General features: G+C 45.3%; 1 pseudogene; it reads right to left on the reverse strand.

Moving 5' to 3' along the window:
* Positions 1-15149: 15149 nt before the first annotated feature.
* Positions 15150-15331, reverse strand: LOC142589125 (U2 spliceosomal RNA; annotated as a pseudogene).
* Between the last annotated feature and the right edge of the window lie 3676 nt (positions 15332-19007).

Raw genomic sequence — 19007 nt, forward strand, 5'->3', positions numbered from 1 at the left:
AAATAAACCGTTGAGGCTTAACAGCTGTCTCGCAAGTGGTGGAGGCTGCTTTCGATCCCTTGGTCCTCTACGCCTTAGAGTTTCCCTGGAGCTTCGTTCAGGCCGCCGCTTGCTCCGCCTTTCCGCCAGGATGCCCCAAGAAGATCCTCCATGAGCCTGCGGCGTCACCGTCACCGCCCCACCGGCCGTTCCTTCGTTGACCGTCAGCACGCGGCAGCGCGATCTCACCATGTTCGCTGCCCTTCGTAGTGACGAAGTTGATGACTGGCTGGACAACTACGACCGCGTTAGGTGGGATGATATGCACAAGCTTCGCAACGTCGCATTCTACCTCAGTGACGTTGCCAGGACTTGGTTTCTCAACCACGAGAGCACCTTGACTGACGGGGCGGCTTTCAAACAGGAGTTTCGGCAGATTTTCGGCGCTACCAACGTTCGCTCTGAGGTCGCGAAAAAAAAGCTTGATGGATGCACGCAACTTCCAGGGGAAACATACACCTCTTATATCAAGGACGTCCTCGTCCTATGTCGCCGTGTTGACGCCACCATGACGGAATCTGATCGTGTTCGTCATGTACTAAAAGGCATTTCCCAAGTCGCGTTCAACGCACTGGCGATCAAGAATCCAACTACAGTGTGATCGCGACTTGCCAACACCTGGACGCACTGCGGGTCATCCGTTTAGAACCTGTCGCCGGTGGCGTGCCTCCTTCGTTGGATACCGACCTGCGTATGCTGATTCGGACTCTCATACGCGAAAAGCTCCAAGCGTGTGGCCTGCTCAGTCGTCCTGTTCTCCAGCTTCAACCTTCGTTTCCTGGCCTGCGCAAGATTTATTTATTTATTTATTATTATTACCGCAAAGGCCCCAGTGTGGGGTATTACATGAGGGACGGGTGACCAGCGGAGTATGGACTCAACGGCAGCCTTGAAATGATGTGGATTGGAGTGGTGCACGGCGTCGGCGGAAAGGTCATTCCAGTCCCGGGCAGTCTTCACAAAGATAGAATGTAGGTCCGCAGTGGTCCGGGCAGGCGGAGGATACACAGATTTTTTCGTGACGTAATCGGCAAAACTGACGGTGTGCTGGAATGATGGCTGAAGTACTAGGAGCAGAATGATAAAATTTGTGATAAAGACACAGTCTGAAAACATGACGCCTTACATATAGATTAGAAATTCGTGCTTTTAATTTTAGCTGAGAGACATCATCAAAGAGGAACTGTCCTCGATGACATGCGCTGCGAGCTGTGGCCCTCCTTCGCCATCCACCTCGTATGCTGAGGTTGCGGCTATGCAACCAGCGTTCGCTCGGACAACGCCTCCTGCTCCTGCTACTGCCCCCAACCATCTGGCGACTCTACCACCCCGTTTCACAGCATTTTACAATACCCGGCCTACGCCCTGCCCCATTTGTTATTATTGTGGTATTCGCGGGCACATATCACGTTTTGTCCTAGACGACAACAGGACGAACGCTGTGGCTACGATATCTATGATAGAGACCCGTTGCTTCCTCCGAGTCTTTAGCAGCGTCGACTCTCCCCAGGCTCACTTTCTCCCCCTCCCGAAGCGCCTCGCAACTACAGTGCAGGGCGCCGCCGCTCGCACTCCCCTCTCCGACGCTCGGCATCACCCCTGCCACCAGCAACCCGCACTCCTGGCTACCGATCGGGAAACTAGATAGTGCAGTTTTCGGAGGGAAGGCTGCATGGCTCGCACAGACTATAAATTATGTAAAACAAATTTTTATCAGGAAAGGTGTTCTGTCGCGTTGTCGTGCTTTTCGTCCAGCCCATCTGGAATGTGAAAATTTATTCTAGGCTTTTTGCCTCGCATATATGTTATTGCCTTTTCATTTGGTTTTCAACAACGTAATGAAATATAACGCGGATTCACTTCTTACAAAATGGATCGATCTTTCACGAAATGACTAACCTTCATTATTCATTTTTAGTACGCCAGTTCTTTCTATATTGTGATATTGTGGAAGTACGGTGGATAAATAAGTACAATTCTTGCCTTTATTTTCGGTACCTTTTCCAGATTCGAACCTTTTATAAGCACAATTTCATTGATTCGCCGCAAAGCAATGTGAACACGTGTTGCACTGAAATATGACTAACACCAACCTGTATAGCCGTAACAGTATAATTTAAAGTGCAGCGCAACTTATAGGTCTTGTAGCAATAAATTATGTTATTTGTTTTAGGTGCAAAGAGAAAGTGAAGTTGCAGTTGACATGAAAACATCACGTGTTCCTAAATCATCAATATGAGTGTTGTATCATTTTTCTACACGTGTTAAAGCTTTGTTATATTACCACACCACCTAGATGAAAATTATTTTATCAGCTTTACCATGGTAATTTCACGTTACCTTGCTTACATTATATTAGATGCTTACATTAGATGCTTTGATATAACGCCCCTCAGTAAGTCGGTTAGGCAGCCTTGCTAAATCGCTGCATTACTGGCCTTTTCGAATGCTACTCGTGGGAGCCTTTAACATTACAGCAAGCAAAGCTCATTTCCCTTATGATATTCAGCAACGATTCACGCCGCAACTCGCCACCCAGCCAGTATCCTTCATTACATCTTGAGGAACGTGCACTGGCGAACATGCTTGAACGTGAACATTTCTAGCGGCTTGAATTCTTTCCTGTTATGATCAAACATTCCCTCATATCGCAACAGATTGTCTCCAGCGCTCATTGTTTTGGTTGCAATGGACGTCAGTATGGAACTACGCGCTAAAGCACGTGTTCCTGCTTCGCTTAAGCACGAGAAATTAGTTGGAACTCAAATATTGTGTTTGTAGGGAACTTTGATTGTCTCCATTTATTTATAAATAGGAAAAATAAATTCCAAACAAATACTTTATTTCTTTTACACTCGCACTGTGGACGGTTTGGAGTGCGCCTAATGAGTTGTCCTGAAGCATTTCAGCACCAGGACGGCTAATTGGAACGCTGCTCTGATTATTTCTCTTTTTAAATCACATGGCGGCGTTCTTCGTAGGTCGGAGCTTCAAAGCGCACTGCTATATATGGCTCTCATTAGCGCTGGATGTCGCATATCACTCAGTATTAGCTACAAGGCATGACGGCTTTGGTGCTTTGGTGCACGCTTTACTGCTGTGGCTCAAAGAGAGCGTGGTAGTAAGCGTTAAAGACCCATTCAAAGTCTCAGCTTTGTCTATGCATTTTGCAATTATACTTTTTACTTGGTAGTTTAACTTGGTGCTATTATTCTCGCTTCTTCTTTGTCGCTTTCATTTATTACAATATTGCTACTCGTATTGTTTTCATTGGTAACCCCAGAAATTCATACTTGTGCTGGCAACACTATCAAAATAAACTAGCATAGCTGCGGCATTCAGGTTGTCCGCGACTCTATCGCTTGGCGCTGTGCTCAAGTTTGTTCTTTGTGGCGTGGAATCAACGTGTTTCGTCGAAGCGGAAAGGGTCCTTGCTGCCGATTACCATATCTTGATTGGTATCAGTGATTTTGGCTACGAAGCAACGCAAGTGGTCGCTCTGGGAGTGCAAACGTTGGGCCTGTCAAGCAACCCGCATCAGCATTTAAAAAGAAAGCCTTTCAAGCGAGCCAGAGGGTAAAAAATGAAAGTGTGTGCGCGCAGAGGGCCTCTCAAAAGAAGCGCAGCACCTTTCATAAAGGCGTTTCTCCAGCGCAAACGGTACGATACTTTCCTGTGCATCTTAGGCAAATTCATGTAGATACTCGTGTTGCAATATTTTACTTAGCATGCAACAACATATGGGTACTATCATCGGTCGTGCTTTCAGAAGGTAAATACGGTTATTGTCCACCAATAGAATGAATTTCAAGTCTGTTCACTCACCTGGTCAGTTGGTCTTCATACAAAAAAAAATAACAGTTACGTTTGCGAGTCGCGGTGCACCATTCCTTCATAGTCAGGTGATCCATGCGATAAGGTAGTCCGCATCTGATAACTCGCAATTGCTCGTGCTTGCAGTACGCAGCGTTCCATGTAGGGCCCAGGCTTGGGAACACAACAGGAAGCCGTCACCCATAGGAATTCTCAAACCTCGGTGAAACGTGAGAAATAAGCAACCAATCAGTCGAAGTTGCGTTTCTTCCGTTGGGATTCCAAAATTTAGGGATGGTTTACTTTTGAGCAGTGTCACTTGCTTAAGTGTAAATGCATGCCATGGAAACGAATCGAACCAGTTGTAATAGAATTTGATTGTGTGCATAATGTTGGAAAGGAAATTAGCCGTGCTGTCAACTGGCCGTATGCTCCAAATGTGGAACGAACCCAGTTTGCAGTTGCTGCTTAATTTTTTACTCAGCGAATAAAGTAACAGCTCGCACCACTGAATGATAAAACAGAAGCTTGTGCTTACACAGTTAAACTAAAGCATTCTCTCAAAACGAATATCGCCTCCTCGCATACCTTTTGATATGATAATTTTCAGGCCTTCCGAGCTAGTGATGGTTCCTGCTACCCGTGCCCCCGCGGAAAAGTACATTAGCGAGAGTATGCCTGCTATTAAGGCATTAGTAACACTAATATATTAAGGCAGATAGCCAAACAAAACAAACCGAATCGAGCTTAAGCGTACATCACTAATTTATTAAAGTACCTGCCTAAACGCTCTACACTCCGCTATTCGAAACAACAGCAACATACTTAAAATACTTGAAGGTAATATAATGGCCGGTGTCAAAAGAGATGTCCCAAGTGAAGTGTTTTGAACAAACCACCATGATATCAGTCACCCTTTTTCCCAGCTCCTGAGTTGCTCATACATGTCGATTTCCGTTGCACGTCGGCTGCTGCTTTCGAGAAACGACAAACTGATGAATAGCCGTGTTTCTACAACGACGACACGCATAATGGTACAGAGCAAGTTTTTCTCGACCGCCGTCTTTTCGTTATATTTATTATTTGTACGCGCCACCATCACGACAATTTGATTACTAGTTACAGTAGCAGCGCACACTGCAATGTGAGAACTTGCGGCTGAACGTAGATGGGCTGTTCCTCGGCAAGGCCGACAGGAGGTGAGCATTTAGTTGGATTCACGAATTCCTATAAAGAGAAGAGATGGGCCGCACCAACTAATTTCTTTGGCTGAAGGCTCAGAGGAGAGTTACAATGCGTAACGCGAATGTTTAAGCGGTAGGTATTGTGTGAGATGAAATGATGCTCTGTAAACGTGCTAAGTTCAGTAGAGATTGTATGGTTTTACGTGCCAAAACCACTTTCTGATTATGAGGCACGCCGTAGTGGAGGACTCCGGAAATTTCGACCACCTGGGGTTCTTTAACGTGTACCTACATCTATGTACACGGGTGTTTTTGCATTTCGCCCCCATCGAAATGCGGCCGCCGTGGCCGGGATTCGATCCCGCGACATCGTGCTCAGCAGCCGCTAAGTTCAGTAACCTTTACTAATTTTGTAGTAACGATGATCGCTATAGTGACTAGTGGTATGCTGAGCGTTTGAGTGTTTTCAGTGAAATCGTTGTTTCAAAAGACGAGGTTGATGCAAGTTCCTCTAGGAGTGGGGACGGATCCATGCGGAGTAGTAGGTTTCAACGTGAGTGTTTGCTGAATCTGGTTCCAGAAAGAAGCTTTGCTAGATGGCATTTTGAAGCCTCTCACGAGAAGTATTGGAAGAAATCGGTATGGCAGCAATGCATTCGTGAGGTAGAACACAATTTGTGAGCCGGTGGCATTGAGTTTAAGTTGGGCACTGCGACGACGAGTTGATTGTCTAGTCGGAATGCTAGAACAGCGACTGTAAACCGCAGCACTTGACCCTAGGCATTCGACTAGGTGAACACGCCGTGGTAACGTACGGCCCATTCATGCACGAGGAATTGAATACCACGTGTGCCTGGATGTGAACGTTCAATGAACTGTCATTCTATATGTTTTGAAGCAATCAAGTGACCACCAAGTCCACATCGACACATGTTTACGATTGGCTTTTTAATACAGCATGAGCTTCTTATCTATTTTGCTGAGTGGATGAAGGTGAGGAGGCTTAGACGGGTACGAGTAGCGAGGACGACGAGTAGACGAGTTACGAGTACAAGATAGACGTGTACGAGTTCACAGGTTAGACACTTCATATTTGCAAAACGATTGCAGCCACGTGGAGGACAGCACAGGCATCTATAGATCGTTGTTGGGAGGCTCCAACGAGAGTATGGCCAGGTAATGCTGAGGCAGGGCAGAGTTCGTTCTTCAAGGAGAACCCATCGCACACTGAGCATTTTTCGCCGAAGGGTTTGCCCAGCAAATGTTTGGAGAGTGCTTTCGTTGCGCATTTCCTCTTGAGTTGTACATTTTCTTGCAGACCCTGGAAACACGGCACTACCTGAGTGGCTCAAACCGCAGGGTCATCGCCTTTAAGACAGTGTGATTGTGCCACTGCGGCTTGAAATGCACGGTCGCCGCCTCTGCTCGCTTTGCTTTTGCTTCTCTGGCGCGAGCAGATTATTCATTTCGCTTATGCCACCATGCTACCAGCTGCGCAACACTCGAGGCACCACTGTTTAGGTGGGCGCCCCGTTTACGCTCCTGATCTCGGGCTAGCTAGATGGCCTTATGCCTGGAGATCATGCTTCCTCTATGACGTTGCGCTATACTGTGGCCGCCATTACAAATATGTCACAGCTGACTAACAATTTGGGAGAACAATTTCTACCGCCCCTGTTGGCGCAGGCCAAGACCATCTGATGTTCAATGTATCGAGTGTTGCATTGCTATGACCGAACTAGCAGCCTCTATGATTCGTGGAAGCGCACGCCTCAACAAATTCAAAGACCTCCTGGCGTGCTGACAAGGTATTTTCTGGGGCACTGTCAAGTTCTGCGTCTGTCGACAACGCCAACGGTGTGAAAATAGTTCAGCTCGCATTTGTACGTCACTTGCTGATCAGGAGCGATAAGCTTCCCGTTTGGCTGTCACTACACAGAAAAAAATTATGTTCCTTAAAAAACTGTGGTTACGCGACAAGAGTTGAATCTCGTGGTATCAAACATGCGACACATATTGTTGTGTTAAAAAACAATTAAACGCAAATGACTTATCCAGGAACCGGAAAGCAAAGTTGATGATCAGCAATCTGGTTGTTGACATAGGCATATGCATCGAAAATTGTACTTTGCCGATTTGACCTACAATTACGAACAAAAACATTTAAAATATTTTTCTTTGCCCAATGAACATATCTCAGATTACACAGCTTTCTCGGCATTCGTTAAGCTGACTTAAACTGATGAAAAATTTATCCCAGAAGGCATCTATATTTAAGGGTCTTCTGTTTCCACCTTATAGATTCTAAACAGTTTTTTTCCCAGCATGCCAAAGATACGAGGAAACGAAAGTCGCGCTACAAACTTATTGAGGTGGGCGTGTTACAGTTTAGACACGCTTGGATATCATCCACGTAAATTTTTTTGCATAAACGCAAGACTGCACGTCAAGAGGCAGCTCCTTTATTTTGTCGGACCCCCACAGCGAAACGACTCCTGTTGAATTGACCTGGCATCCGTAAACGGTCACCATGAGACGCGTTGTACGCACTTGTGAAAATCATTTGCATAAATTGCGACCAGATTTGTGCTGCGAAGTTTCACGTCTAGGTCACTTTGACAAAACCCAAAACATAACGTTTACAGATGTTCCACAATTGTGTGTGTTCTGCATTCTTTATTGTCACAGAGCAAAAGAGAGCAGCCACTTATGGGCACGCCGCTTTTAAAGCCGGGGAGTATATGTGAGGTTTCGACATGTTCCACTAGTTGCGTCGTGCGAACAAGGCACGGCATTGACATGGTTCCTGCATCTCCGTGTTTTCTTGCGCGTGCTGATTTTGTTTATCATGTGCCTCTTGATTATAACAAATGCTTGGGCGAGAAAAGAGTTTCCTGGCAAAAAATTGAAGTAAGTCGGCATGCTGGTAGGAGTTTGCATAATCGATAGTATACGCGGGCTTCGGTTTCATTGCGTCGGATAGTCTAAAAAACTGCACGAAGTGCACGAATGAGCTTATAAGCATAGCTGTGCTGGAAATCTGAGGCACCTAATTATTGTAGCTCAGATAACGTAAATTTGCGAATGACACAGCTTCAGGCATGGTGGATTGCTCGCCGAAAAGCCATTGGTTGGCTACCGTTCTCTGATGACTGTTTCACTAACAACAGCCTTTCCAGTGATTGCTGGATTTCAAAGTGTCTGTACTTTTCACCATATGTTAAAGAAGCATCGCTTTTCGATGGGGCTATAGGACAAAGAATCTACGAGACTCTAAAATTGGTTCAGTGCAAATGAGTTATAACTGCAAAGCCTCTTCGTGGCGGGGGGGGGGGGTACTTGAAGGGGGAGGGGTCATTGACGGGACCCGTTCCTGCTGCGATATGTTTGAATGCTCGGGTGCGTTATATTTGGTATGAATTAAAGAATAAGAATGTTTTTGAAGATGAGACGTTGTGCACTTAAGCAAGTATTCATCACAAAAAATTTTTTTACATTATGGTAGTTTATTTATTCGAGTGTCACAGTGGTGTTATAATGAAACAATATGCTGGAAATAAGCATGATTGCTGCGAAGTTACCAAAACGACGATGTCGGTGCACGTATAATAGCATGTTATAAATTTCGTTTGGCAATAAAAGTGTGAATCAACGGTAATTAGATCATCGGGTAGTAGGCGTTCCTAAACCCTATTAGTGTGAAATTCGTTTATTACTCCTTTCATACGCTTGCTTTGAATGACCATTGAAAGCGAAAGCTTTGAATGTTTCTGCGCACATTTGGCGGCTTTGTGTCAGCGTCAACAATGAAGATGATAGTGCTCGTAAAGCGGCAGCATCGGCTCCCCGATGCTGCCGCTTCCCTTCTCCAGAACACAGCTGCAGATTCGTCTGCCCTGTTCGTCGTCCACGTCAGCTGTCCGCCGCTCAGCAGCCCACGTCCAGCACATTGACTGAGCGCGAGCACTGGAGAGAGAGAAAAGGATGCATAGAAAGGCAAGGAGATTAATCAAAGGCAGTTCCGGTTGGCTACCCTGCATGGGGAGAAGGGTGAAAGGGGATAAAAAGAAAAGGATAGCGGAAGGGGGGATAGAAAGAAATTGTAACAAGCACGAACAAACCGCGTACACTACAGAGTGGTAGCGAGCAGAACGAGCACTGGAATCGGCGGAGTCAGGCCTCTACCTGGGTGACTGGGCTCGGATACAAATATAGTTTGCGGACACAAAGCACAATCGTCTGCCTGCTTTTTCTTCACCCACAATACTTTATATTTGTCCGATGCTTGGCTGAACAGAACCCACGTTAAAGGGGTTCCTCAAGGAAAGTAAAGCGACGATTTAGCAGGCAGTGCCACAAATGCACCGGGTAATTACCGCGTTCAAACCAACGACATTCGCGCCATTAGGCACTGGTTATGTGCCGCTCTTCAGTGAACCTCTAATTAATTTGTGTCACTGGGTATATGCTACAGATTGTGCGGCAAGCGATATAACAATTATCAGCGGTCGCAGGCACCCGCGAGATTCTCATCTCGGAGGTCACGCGTGGTCTTTTCGGTAGTGCCACTAGATGGCTCAGCAAAACCAGTAAGAAGCACGAGAGAGAAGCCAGGTTGCCGCATTACGCGTTTCTCAGCGTTCCCTAACCCAACGTTCGTCATGTCGGCGCTAGATGACGACGAGTGTTCTTAGGAAAACGCGTAAGGGGAGTCCCGCTGCGGTGCTTGCCTCATACATAACTCGTTTCGAGGATGTCAATACATTGTGTTGCTATGTTGACTCAATACTAACGCACAACAGTTGAGGACAGACATCGTGAATCTGTTGTGACGAATATCTTTTGCGATCGTAGAGGGGCATAAACCTACTGACACATTGAGAGTGAACCAAATTGACATAAAAAAGGACTTTTTGAAGAACAGTAGAAACCGATTCGAACATCCACTGCTCTAATTCGGCGTTTATTTTCAAAGCGTTTCATTACAGAGAGGTACACACCCAGTGTCGCATCTACAGTGACCAAACACATATGTACACGTTGCCACTTACTAAGTGACAGAAGTTGAAGTGGTGGTTGGTTTGGAATCCTACTTCACAGCCATTCGACCATTCCTCGATAGTCTACACCGCGACTCAGGTTGGTGGGAAAAGTGTTAGATAAAAACATCAGAAAAATAGAAAGGTAGTTAGCCCCCTGAACGCTCGTGAGGTATCCTTAGAATCCTAATGCAAAAAATAAAAACATTACTAGATCACTCATGTGTCGCCAGCGTCTAAATAGGTTCGCGAGTGGCGTTCAGAGAGAAGAAACTTGGCAGTACATTTCTCTATCCGAGTGGCACTTGTTGCGTTAAACAGCCCTGACTTTGCCATAATAGGCGTAATTAAATCTCAAACGGGTGCTCATGAGGAGCTATAAGGCTTACAAGGGTGTTTTTTGTGACATAGATTTCACGATTTCTCCGCTATGGGAACCCCACGTTCTACACGTAGGGCCTTGAAATGGCCTAAAGGAACTCGGGCAGTAAGGCAGAGAGGGTGCCTATTCTCGCCCACGCTCTTTGAGCGGGGGCAGTACGTGACCGTCTTCATAGAGAACGCAAAGACAGAATATTGTGGCCAGCGCAGGAGGAGCCCCCATATTCTGTAGGTGCGGCGGGTTTAAGCGGCCTATTCAAGTCTCGTTCTACACCAGTAGGACGCTCTGCGAGTGCTATGAAGATAGCCGACGAGATCACCTCATCAGCGTTGACCAGGAGAGCTCTTGGCACTCTAAATATTGCGATTATGGGAACAAAGCCAGAGAACTGTAGGTGTGCCTCTGTCTGAGTTCCTCAAATACACAACCCAAATCAAATCTCTTGCGCGCAGACGCGCGCGGGCATAATCAAAGAAATACAGCTGGGTTAAAGGAATATAGAGAACGAATTCACTGCCCAGAACAGCGCCTGCTTCAGAGAAAGAAAAATATGTGGCAATAAAGGAGATGACAGGTGACCCCAAGCTATCCTTATGCTCTTGACCAATTGTGCAATGCTGTTGCCTGATGGCGACATTGGTTTATCAGTTTCTCCATTTTGTGCATCTTCACCACTGCACCACAGAAAGCAGACATACATAGTATACTCCACAAAAGAGAGGGACATGAACTCAGTGGATCAATAAGGAGGCGCCTCAAAGACAATCTATAAGGTACCAGCTGAGGCTAAAAAAATGTAGCACAGGCTCTTTTTTCTTTCCTTTCTCGAAGGTAGAATCGGATGACACCTATGGGGGTGTTGAAAGCGCACTACAGATGGCTGTAAACGACAGTATATTGCTTGTAACCAAGAAACTGAGAGGGTTTCGTAAGCACAGGCATGTCAAGATGCAATGTCGGTGTTTTCATCACGCTGTATTGCGCCATTCCTCGCCGCCATTCTGTGGGCAAGCTTAGTCCCTTCGCTTTTGAAACCTCTACATTGCGCGTTTTAAAAGTAAGCTCCCTTCATCTTTGTAGCGTCATTTATTGTATTGTAATAAAAAACGTTCAGGTAAATCACAACGTGTATGTTTGGTATGCATGTATGTTTTAAAAGCGCTGGACAAGCAAAGTGAACTTGGTTAGAGATCACATTCTACTAATCAGCTGGTGAAAACCACCCAGGAACGTTATCAAAAACGGCACCTGTCTTAAAACACATATAGAATAATGTGCCCCATTAGTTACGAATACTGAGCCAGTTAAGTAGAAAAACATAATTGTAACCTGAGAAGTTTACTAAGTTTTGAATGTTATTTTCGAACGATCTCCAACTATGCGTGTTAGTGGCATCGCAAGGGCAGAAGTAACTACATATAAGGATTAGGAAATCAGGGTGGACGGGGCCACACAACTGACGAAAGATTGCTTCGATGCAGCCACTGCACAGGTTGCACCTTCTAAAATCAGGTTGCACCTTCTAAAGCACTGGATCGAACCAATATATTAGGGAAAAAAATTAGCACTGTGCAGGAAGTTTATATAAAAGGTGCGCTTTCTTCGTTCCTGTCAATGTAGTTGCGAAAATTTCATGCGCTCTTTGGTGTAAAACTATTGCTTCATCTTCGATTTACGATGCATTTACTGCGATATGAATTATATAACTATTACTGGTGAATTTATGCGGTCGAGATCGCCGTGATATTCCCAATAATATCGAAAACCAGGAGGAGATAGAGTTTCCCGCGCTTTATATGGTGAGGGTACGAGGGTAGGCAGTAGAGAGCGAGCGAGACTAAATTGGTCCTGACGCGCGCCATCTTTCCGCATGGCCAATGTTGGCGTTCACGTGATTGAACGTACGCTAGAGGAGGGGAGAGAGAACCTCCTTTATCCCCCTATAGCGCAACCGTGGCTGCGCATATCCGCCCGTTTGTTGTATGTTAGAAGGTATAAGCGGCGTTTTCCAAGTTTAAGAGCGATCCGAGATGACTGGTGGCTTTATAAGCGCTATTTCATCGCGTGTTTAGTGTTGGCGGTCGTGTTATAGGAATTTTGAAAGCGTGGCGCCGTTGAAATGTGTAAGCACGCGACCCAGCACCAAAGGCCAGTTAACAATAGGAACATTTTGTTGATTCAGTAGCGAACATTCGCGTAGGGAAAAAACGGGCCCGTTAGAATTCGAGCTGCCATCGCATACGACAAAATACACACCGTCACCTGCCGAGCCTCATGAAATGAGCTCTGCTTTGTCTGCATCTCGCCGGGTCACTTCTCGCAGGTTTGTTCTGATTTCATATTTAATGCAGGTGGACATGTTGCATGTGTGTGCAGAAAATACTGCACACGCAACCGCAAACATTTTGTTATGTGGCAAACGTGGTTACGAGCTTTCATAATACTCATGAATTGCGCATGCGTCTCGTTTCACTCCATGAAACTTCAAAGTCGCGTACGCTCGTACTGCAACTACAACGACGGGCCGATGAACACAGCCTCGATAGCGTTCACACCTACAGAGCGTGCATGAATTGCGTGACTTTACTGCAGGGCGCGACAAGTACGCTCCGTCAGTTGCTCTCACCAGATGCATCAGACCGTACCTGCACATAAGTATTGGAGGATTAACTTTCATCTCATTCACAATCTATCTTGGTAATTATGCAAGCTGTACGGTTGTCTTTAATTTCTATTTGCTCTCAGTAACGATGGCGCCATTTCTTTTCTTCAAAGAGGCTAAAATGCATATTTCTTTTTAGGGCACATAAATTTCATACACGGCCTGAGATGTGGGGGAGGAAAGGGGTACTCAATTTTCACCTCCTTACTGCAGACTGGTAAAGCTCGTGAGTCAGCACAACATAAAGTGCTTATTATTGCTAAGCACTTAAGCTTCTGCGCAAGTGCGCATGACGTTACATGAATGGATAAAGTGGTGAACACCTCCTGTAAAGAAATATGTTGTCACATATATTAGCAGCAATGGGCGAAGGCAGCTGGGAACGATCAGGTAACATCATATTTGTTAAAGGATGGTGTGCAGATTGTTCTATCAAACTGGCCACCCTGTATGCGCAATGCTTCATGACCTCGAGCGTACCGGAATCTTGGAAGAACGCCAACATAATATTCATCCATGAGAAAGGGACGCCAAAGACTTGACAAAGTATAGACCAATAAGTTTACTGTCCGATGCCTACAAAGTATTTACTAACCAAATCGCAAACAGAATCAGGTACACCTTATGCTTCTGTCAAGCAAAGGACCAGGCAGGATTTTGTAAAGGCTACCCAACAATACACCATATTCACACTATCGATCAGGTGAAAGAGAAATGTGCGTATTATAACATACCCTTATATATAGCTGTCATTGATTACGAGAAAGCGTTTGATTCAGCCGAAACCTCAGCAGTCATGGAGGCATTGCGGAATCAGGGTGTAGACGAGCCGTATGTAAAAATACTGAAAGATATCTATAGCGGCTCCACAGCCACCGCAGTCCTCCATAAACAAACACACGAAATCCCAGTAAAGAAAGGCATCAGTCATGAAGGTACGATCTATCCAATGCTATTCATAGCATGTTTACAGGAAATATTTCGAGACCTGGATTGGGAAGAATTGGGGATAAGAGTCAATGGAGATTACCTTAGCAACTTGCGGTTCGCTAATGATATTGCCTTGCTTCGGAACTCAGGGGACTAATTGCAATGCATGCTCACTGACCTGGAGATGCAAAGCAGAAGGGTAGGTCTAAAAATTATTCTGGAGAAAACTAATGTTTAACAGCCTCGGAAGAGAACAGCAGTTTACGATAGGTAGCGAGGCATTGGAAGTGGTAATCTACTTAGGGCAGGTAGTTACCGCGGATCCGGATCATGAGACTGAAATAATCAGAATAATGAGAATGGGCTGGGGGGGGGGGGTGCGTTTGGCAGGCATTCTCAGATCCTGAACAGTAGGTTGCCATTATCCCTCAAGAGAAGTGTGTATAACAGCTGTATCTTACCGGTGCTCACCTACTGGGCAGAAACCAGGAGGCTCAAGGAAAGAGTTCTATTTAAATTGAGGACGACGCAACGAGCTATGGAAAGAAGAATGATGGGTGTAACGTTAAGCGTTAAGAAAAGCGCAGATTGGGTGAGGGACAAAACGCGAATTATTGACATCTTAGTTGAAATCTAGGAAAATAAGTGAGCATGGGCAGAACAAGTAAGAGGAGGGAAGATAACCGATTGTCATAAAGGGTTACGGACTAGACCCCAAGAGAACGGAAGCGTAGCAGGAGGCGGCAGAAAGTTACGTGGCGGATGAGACTAAGAAGTTTGCAGGGACAACGTGGCCACAATTAGCACATGACCGGGCTAGTTACAGAAGTATGGGAGAGTCGTTTGTCACGCATTTGGCGTAGCCAGACTGATGATGATAATGATGGTGATAATGATGAAGAAGAAGAAGAAAAAGAAGAAGAAGAAGAAGTAGAAGATGATGATGATGATGATGGTGGTGGTGGTGGTGGTGGTGGTGGTGGTTCATTACAAGTCTTAGACTCTTCCCTGCTTATACTATTGTGTGTGTGAGAGAGAATAAATTTCTCGCAGCGAAGCTGGATATGCCTAGTTTCCATAGATGTAAGTCCGCAGACTAAGAACCATGGGCCGATCCGGAAGATTGGGCAATGCTGGGCAGACCCGCGGCGGAGGTGAATCACGCTTCAAGCGTTCCGATAAATTGCCAAAATAGGCTTAATATCTTGGGTCCAAATAGAGCCTATACCAGATATTACGCTGATAGGAAGAGATACTACAGTTTCATTCGCGTCGACCATATCTACCTTTGCACAATCCTCTCTTTGTAGGAGTTCCAAGCGCTTGCGTATCTCCGTTTCTTCCGCTCTCTCGTAGTGGTGGTCCTGAACGAAACGTCACGCGTGTCTAGTTTCGTCCGGCTACTCGGCGCGGCGTTGACGCGAATGTGTATAAAATGCGCGCTAGATTAGTCCGCACCTATGTTAAAAATTCTGCGTCACTTCTGTATCGTATGCGAAACAGCTTCGCTGGTCATCCAACTTGACAGAGTGGAATGACTCGTGACTTTTTAAAGGAAATGCAGAGAGGTTCACCCGAGGCAAATATCTATAGCTTGCTGCTCTACTGAGAAAGAAAGGGAACTAAAGAAAATGAAGTGTGTGACAGTTGTTGCGGAGGATGGCCAGTAGGGAGCGATTATACACACGTTTATATCCGAAGGGTCTGTTAACAACCTTCTTTCTAAGCCTTTTTCATCTAATATTGTTAAGCGAGCCTAAATACCTTGTAGGTACTATATTCGGCTAAGGGTTTAGTAATGTCGCCTCATTCAATGGCTTGATACTTGTACTTGAAAATCTCACTTTAATCTGGCAAGAAAGTAGACCTGCACTTACTTATAATTTAGAGTGGTATGGGACCATTCTCGGCTAGAGAATCAAAAGGCTTCACAACACAGCTGTCACCCAAAGACAACAAGAACAGCGAGGGTGCTTCTGGGTGACATAAACAGCTTTAGTAATGTTTCACTCCCGATGAAATGCAGCAAAAGGAGAATGCTACAGATTTCTCTCGAATCTCAAAATAAGGGAGCCGTGAGACGTAAAAGCGATGCGCATTAGGAATCGCTAAACCGATTCCCCGCGTCACTGCTATAATAACCTCCGAGGAAGCATCGATACTAGCTAGTGCAGAAGCCTGCTCTGTGGAACTGCGGTCTTTCGGGCTTTCTGCCACATTGCCACTGTTTGACGAGGCCATTTATGCCAATAATACGTTACTCAATCTGAATGGCCTATCTGTATAAAGATGCAAAACGAAGGCCAATAGAAATGGGAGGACTCTTCTGTACCGAGCTGGCCGATGTGGCTCGGTGTGTGCCATTGCTTTCAAAGCGAAACTTCCTTGGCATCCTCATACGAATTTCCCACTGCTGCTGCTGGTGCTGCTATGGCTGCTGTTGTTGTCTGGCACACCGCGTCGGGGGGTAGGTTAGAGCGTGTGTATACAAGACAGGAGCGAATCAAAGAGGAAAGGGGAGGTGAGTAACTCGTTTGGACCACGCCATGCTCCCTGGGCTTCACCACAATTGCCTGTTGGTAGCTGTGAATATCCGCGACTCCCCTCAAAACCATTGCACAAACTGCAGCCCATCCTTTTCTACAATAGTGGGAGTCTAGAGGGGACGTAGATAGAACTGCAGAGAGGAGGGAGGAAACGACGCAGTTCCCGTATAAGGGGGAGGGAGAAGTGACGTGAGAAGACAAGGAAACGCGACTACTATACGGCAGTGGTCGCAATAAAACTGGATAAGCTTAGTTCCAGGTATGGTACATTATGTTCTTGTTATTTCTGAAAAATACACACCATACAAATATGTCAAGCGGACAATTTACGACCGTGAAATGAAAACTTCTGTGCCCATAGCTGTAGCTTTGCGGTTATGTCATTGCTAGAGATCGCGCATTTTATCCCGACCGCAGCAGCCGCATTTCGATGGTTGCAAAATAGAAAACGCACGTGCACCTAGATTTAGGGACGCGTTAAAGGCCACACGGTGTCAAAATTACTCTGGAGTATGCCACTTTGGCCTGCCTCGTAATTCTGTCGTGGTTTTGGCACGTACAGCCTCATGAATCCAATTAGAGTGTAACGCTTCTGCCACGATACAATTTGCCGTGTGAGGCAACGAGAATACTCAACCCTCTCAGAGCTTGTGAAATATGGCGCACAACAACGCCTCAAGCAAACACTTCTTTCTGTGTGTTCTGTGTACTACGCAGACAAGCAGAATTGGTGCACTCAAAGTACCGTTTAACATCAACTCACCACTCTTTTGTTAACTAAACGTTGAAGAAATTAAGTTTTCGCCGTGAACCTCACCTCTGATTATCGCCAGTGAAATAAAGCAGCCCAGACAGCTTCACTTACATTGATTCCCACAGCGTGTCGGATCTGCGAATGTTTTTTTCACTTGCACCGGGAAATGTAGGTATACCGAGCAGTGCTATATGTAGCATAGGCAACTCTTTGACGGGAAGTCAACCATTCGCACTCCCATTGAGCGCCTCGCTCATCGCAAAGCCTACACAAAGACCTTCCATGTGATCTGGCGACTATTTCCAGGGCCAAATAAAATAGCCGCTTTTACGCCTCAAGGACAGATGAGTTTGTGCAAATAGAAGCAAACAATATTCCCATTTGCATTTCTGTAACACAATTGTCAGAATAAACAAAATAACACGTGAGCGCTTCCTTAAGTAACTTTCGTTTTCAAGACGTTCGATATGGTACTTTCGTTGAGGTAGATTACTATGGACTTCTGTTTACTTCTGAAACCTTCCTCCATGCTTAGGACGTTGCTATTTTTTTCTCACCCATGGTATGCTTGCAAACACGAAGGCTACTTGACATGCAGCAATGCTGGCAAAATATACACCGTGTTTCGATGCTATCTCAGAGGCCTAGGCCCCCAAGGAGAGCATGTGGAAGGGTACAGTTGTATAAACAGACCATTCCCATAAGAAAATGCAGGAACTGTTGGGAATCCTTCTGTGAAGGACAGATCAATGGTATGTATTACCTACGTGATGGCTGTCAATTTATTTTATGCAGTCTGGCCGCTTTAGGAAAGAATGTAACACAGCGCCATCAAAACTTAACAGCTGCAAGCACAAGAGAACAAAGAAGGTCCTTAATAAAAGAGTTCAGAAAAGCGGATAGAAAAGGGGAGAACGTCATGCAAGTTGTTCATTCTAATTACACAATTTACGGCCTCCCAAGCTTCCTTTCTCCGGTCTTGACAATAAAACTTTTCCTAACTCTGACGAACATTGCGCTGCCTGATCGTAAAAGTTAAACAATATTCGTGTCACTTCATAAGAAAAAATAAGAGAATATAAACGTGGTAGACAAAGCAACACGTTTTTAAATAAGTATCAACTAGTGCTGAAGCGAGTGGATTTTTAATACTCTATTGACTTGCGCCTGAAAAACAAATGCGCACTTATAATACTATTTGGTTCAAAGCCACTGCGAATAATTTTGTAAAAAATTATTTTTTTTACCAGGACGTGATGGCGCCGAAAGTTACATAGCTAATTTATATAACTGCGACAACAAGTTATATAACACGGGTATTGTGTTTGAGAAAAGAAAGGACGATGTTGAAAACCTTTCTGCCTCTTGGTACTCACTTCGGGTGCAAATATTCTTTCGCATTTTTATCCGCGGATTGTTCTGAGCTTTTTCAATGTTTTTCGATACGTTCTCTTTGAGCTACAGGACTTGCATGGCCAGCAAAGATTAAGAAAGGTGATGATAACATGATTGAAAATGCTGAGGTAATGTCGCAGTTTTTGCATCTGTGGCGTTCTTGTTGTTTCAGTTATACGGAAAACGCAACGTGATGCGTTAAGTGCCACGGTCTTTACGGCAAACACAAAGTAGGCACTGTTAAACTTGCACTCGGCTGAACG

The sequence above is a fragment of the Dermacentor variabilis genome, chromosome 7 (genome assembly GCF_050947875.1).
Source record: "Dermacentor variabilis isolate Ectoservices chromosome 7, ASM5094787v1, whole genome shotgun sequence".
NCBI classification, from domain to species: domain Eukaryota; kingdom Metazoa; phylum Arthropoda; class Arachnida; order Ixodida; family Ixodidae; genus Dermacentor; species Dermacentor variabilis.